The sequence below is a fragment of the Rattus norvegicus genome, chromosome Y, assembly GCF_036323735.1.
Source record: "Rattus norvegicus strain BN/NHsdMcwi chromosome Y, GRCr8, whole genome shotgun sequence".
Lineage (NCBI taxonomy): Eukaryota > Metazoa > Chordata > Mammalia > Rodentia > Muridae > Rattus > Rattus norvegicus.
In genome coordinates this window covers 10,782,085-10,787,353 of record NC_086040.1, presented here as the reverse complement: position 1 = coordinate 10,787,353, position 5,269 = coordinate 10,782,085, and the positions used below count along the sequence as shown (strand labels likewise).

Sequence of the window (5,269 nt, the reverse complement as noted above, 5' to 3'; positions counted from 1 at the left end):
ACAGATTCAATGCAATCCCCATGAAAATACCAATCCAATTCTTCAAAGAGTTAGACAGAACAATTTGCAAATTCATCTGGAATAACAAAAAACCCAGGATAGCTAAAGCTATCCTCAACAATAAAAGAACTTCAGGGGGAATCACTATCCCTGAACTCAAGCAGTATTACAGAGCAATAGTGATAAAAACTGCATGGTATTGGTACAGAGACAGACAGATAGACCAATGGAATAGAATTGAAGACCCAGAAATGAACCCACACACCTATGGTCACTTGATTTTTGACAAAGGAGCCAAAACCATCCAATGGAAAAAAGATAGCATTTTCAGCAAATGGTGCTGGTTCAAATGGAGAGCAACATGTAGAAGAATGCAGATCGATCCATGCTTATCACCCTGTACAAAGCTTAAGTCCAAGTGGATCAAGGACCTCCACATCAAACCAGACACACTCAAACTAATAGAAGAAAAACTAGGGAAGCATCTGGAACACATGGGCACTGGAAAAAATTTCCTGAACAAAACACTAATGGCTCATGCTCTAAGATCAAGAATCGACAAATGGGATCTCATAGAACTGCAAAGATTCTGTAAGGCAAAGGACACTGTGGTTAGGACAAAACGGCAACCAACAGATTGGGAAAAGATCTTTACCAATCCTACAACATATAGAGGCCTTATATCCAAAATATACAAAGAACTCAAGAAGTTAGACCGCAGGGAAACATATAACCCTATTAAAAAATGGGGTTCAGAGCTAAACAAAGAATTCACAGCTGAGGAATGCCGAATGGCTGAGAAACACCTAAAGAAATGTTCAACATCTTTAGTCATAAGGGAAATGCAAATCAAAACAACCCTGAGATTTCACCTCACACCAGTGCGATTGGCTAAGATCAAAAACTCAGGTGACAGCAGATGTTGGCGAGGATGTGGAGAAAGAGGAACACTCCTCCATTGTTGGTGGGATTGCAGACTGGTAAAACCATTCTGGAAATCAGTCTGGAGGTTCCTCAGAAAATTGGACATTGAACTGCCTGAGGATCCAGCTATACCTCTCTTGGGCATATACCCAAAAGATGCCTCAACATATAAAAGAGACACATGCTCCACTATGTTCATCACAGCCTTATTTATAATAGCCAGAAACTGGAAAGAACCCAGATGCCCTTCAACAGAGGAATGGATACAGAAAATGTGGTACATCTACACAATGGAATATTACTCAGCTATCAAAAACAACGAGTTTATGAAATCCGTAGGCAAATGGTTGGAACTGGAAAATATCATCCTGAGTGAGCTAACCCAATCACAGAAAGACATACATGGTATGCACTCATTGATAAGTGGCTATTAGCCCAAATGCTTGAATTACCCTAGATCCCTAGAACAAACGAAACTCAAGACGGATGATCAAAATGTGAATGCTTCACTCCTTCTTTAAATGAGGAAAAAGAATACCCTTGGCAGGGAAGGGAGAGGCAAAGATTAAAACAGAGATTGAAGGAACACCCATTCAGAGCCTGCCCCACATGTGGCCCATACATATACAGCCACCCAATTAGACAAGATGGATGAAGCAAAAAAGTGCAGACCGACAGGAGCCGGATGTAGATCGCTCCTGAGAGACACAGCCAGAATACAGCAAATATAGAGGCGAATGCCAGCAGCAAACCACTGAACTGAGAATAGGTCCCCTATTGAAGGAATCAGAGAAAGAACTGGAAGAGCTTGAAGGGGCTCGAGACCCCAAAAGTACAACAATGCCAAGCAACCAGAGCTTCCAGGGACTAAGCCACTACCTAAAGACTATACATGGACTGACCCTGGACTCTGACCCCATAGGTAGCAATGAATATCCTAGTAAGAGCACCAGTGGAAGGGGAAGCCCTGGGTCCTGCTAAGACTGAACCCCCAGTGAACTAGTCTATGGGGGGAGGGCGGCAATGGGGGGAGGGTTGGGAGGGGAACACCCATAAGGAAGGGGAGGGGGGAGGGGATGTTTGCCCGGAAACCGGGAAAGGGAATAACACTCGAAATGTATATAAGAAATACTCAAGTTAATAAAAAAAATGAAAAATGTAAAAAAAAAATTTCAAATTAAAAATATAGTCATTTTCTGTGTTGGCTGTGGGAAGGTTGGTTATTTGTTTTTGTTTCTTTTAATTTAATAGGGAGAAATACTTACAGTAATCTAAATAAGTGTGAAATGCATCACAATAGAATCCTGTGCATTCCAGCATTTTTTTCTACAAGAGCAGAGTCGACTGAATTTTCAAGTATATACAATAGCACTCCTGCTTCATAATTGTCAGAGCTTTAAGTCTACCCTTTGTTCTCTACACTTAGATTTTTATAACATTTAGATGAATGGGTCAGATCTAATCTAATAGATCTAATAAGCTTTTATACCTGACTACGTCCCCGGTCCCCATGAGAAAACCAAGTATTGTTTTTCTTTTCTTTTCTTTTTTTTTTTTGTTTTTCTTGTTGTTTTGGGGATCTGTGATTTTCATTAACACAAATAGAAAATTGATCTAGTGATCAATTAGTGAATAGAAATGAAAATTATATATTATGGTGAGAAATTCCCCAAAATAGAGTGTACATAAAGTTAAATCTAAAATATTTGTGGGTAGACATTCATACATGCTTATGACCCATGTAGCTGACAAGCATTCCACACCCGATTAACTTAAGTGATTTGGAAATTAACTTATACACACAGAAGAAAACTCATGGGGAATACATTTTTTCTTAGGCGTGTTTATAAGTGACCTGAAGCAGGATGTAAACAAATACTGTTATCCTTCATTGTTGTTTATACTAACATTGTAATTCGTGTACAATCTCTACGTGCTCTTTTTCCATTGTGTATCTGTGTCTCTGTCTGTGCATGAATATATAGGACTACAAGTATGAGTGTGTGTGTGTTTGTGTGTTTGTGTGTTTGTGTGTGTATGTGTGTGTGTTTGTGTATGTGTGTGCATGTGGGTGTGTGTCTTATATGATATTTATGAACATAGGTAATATGTTTATTTATTTAAAATTTTAAATACTGAAACCCACATTTGATTTGTGGATCAACCTTGTGTTAATCTTCTCACATACCTCTGACATTTCATTATATGAAGTAAATAGAGAGAGAGCCTAAGAGGCTGGTGATATCTCCTACTCTTCTCTTGTCAGGAAAAAGTGGTGTATCTTTTGGCAAGAAAACCCAAACTTCAGCAGAGACATATACACTCCGCAAAACATGAAGGACATCTCATTTGAAGGGAAAAGTTATTAGACTGGGAGAAAAATGAGTTTGTCACATTCGAATATTTGAGGGACATGAGACTGAACTTGAGAAGATATAATGGAAAGGGACAGGCAGAATCCCCAAGGAACCAAAGTAAGCTAAACACTGGAGCTTCTCATTACATGAGAGCTCATGGATTGGTAAGGATGGTAAACATAATGATAAGAACTTTGCAGTCCATATTCAGTCTCCATATAAGACAACAATGTGAAAAAGATGAAAAGTAGTCACCACCACAGTGTTAACAGCTACTTTATCAGTTACATTTTAAAAAACAGACTGTAACTATAGACAGAAGAGAAGGATATTTGAAAACAGACAAGGCTGTGCTGGAACTGAACAGTTTTCCATGAAATTAACCAAGCAATTACACAACAGGTGCCATATGCAAAAATGAGCAAAGAGGGATGACCTGTATAGATACTATGTGTACAGAAATACATGTAGTTTGTTGGAATTCTGTGATGTTGAGATGAAAGAATAGGAAGGAATTTCTATCAAGCCAGGCACCATTTCTTGCTCTTAGATAACTCACATTCAAGAGACTGAGGGAGAGGAATTAGGAATTTCAGGTTAGCCTGGACTACATATCAAGACAACACATATTTTGATTGATAGAATATCATGAACAATATTAAGAAAACAGAAATTTAATGACTACACAGTGATACTCCTGCTAAGAAAACATGTTCTATAAAAAGACAGGTACTATTAAGTTACAAATACCAGCTGTTATATTGAAGGTTGTGGCATGAAGGTGTATGGAGTTGTTTGGTTGATCCTTCTTCACTTTCATGTCTCACTTTACACATCTTACAAAGCTTCTCTGACGAACTCATTACTGGGTAGACATCGAGATGTGCCTTGCCTTTAATTCTATGTATTAAAACAAGTAATCATTTATTTATCAAATGATTATTTGAGTTTCCATTATCTTCAAAACTTATCGGTCTTGAGGAAATTATACCTTTATTGTGTGGGTTTGAATACTCATAATAGCAATCAGAGAATAATCGTGGCACAACACACACACAGGGTGGTTGATGAGACTATACCTGTGGCAACACAAAAACATAGAAATGAGTGGGTTGATCTGTTTTTCTGCATAACAATGAAGACTAGTTAATGATAAGAATGGGTAAAAATTGAGATACAGTCACGGTTTTCTTTTCCTTAATTTGAATGATTGCTTATACAGCATGTAAAACTGAACTGAGACCCATGGTAAACCTTCTACCTGACCTTCATTAGTGCCTGGACTACAGGTTTTCACCATCTTTGTAAATATTAGGACACTTGTCTCAATTCTTAGCACACTTTTGAAAATCTCTTGGTGTTAAGAGAGAAAGTATTAGATATGAAAATCTGTGAAAATAAATCACTCTTCAGCTTTGATTTTTGTGACTACAGAGAAAGACTTTGACTCTGATGTAACTGAGTGTCTAAAAGTATTAAAAAATCAATATCTCTCATCTGCAAGAATCCTTCTACACTTGATCTTAGCCAAAAGGCCGAGAAGCGATTGCAAGAATTTTTCTAATGGCTTACTGCTCTGTCTTTCAGGAGATGACTGTCAATTATGCCAATTGTTCTTTGTGGCAGGAAAAGGGCTTGTCTGTCAAATGCTTTGCAATTGCCAAGTTCTCTGAGATCCCTGGAGAATTCTTCCTCCTGTTCACCCTCATTCTGCTCTCAAAGCTTTTGCTATCTACACTAGTCCCTCTCTACGCACCACCATGTTCTTCTTCTGGTGAACTTATGTATCCTGGAAATTGGTTATACTGGCCCTGTCATACCCAAGATATGGAGAGCCTTGTAAGTAAGATCTGAGGAATCTCTCAAGAGGGATGTACCACACAGATGTTTTTCTTCACCTTTTTTGGAATAACTGAGTTCTGCCTATTGGCAGCCATGGCCTTTGGCCACTGTATGGCCCAGCTTCACTTTGCAACACAAATGAGTCA

The 5,269-nt window shown here is 38.4% G+C and overlaps 1 pseudogene; it reads right to left on the bottom strand.

Moving 5' to 3' along the window:
- Positions 1-4,673: 4,673 nt before the first annotated feature.
- Positions 4,674-4,828, bottom strand: LOC120099616 (U2 spliceosomal RNA; annotated as a pseudogene).
- Positions 4,829-5,269: the final 441 nt, after the last annotated feature.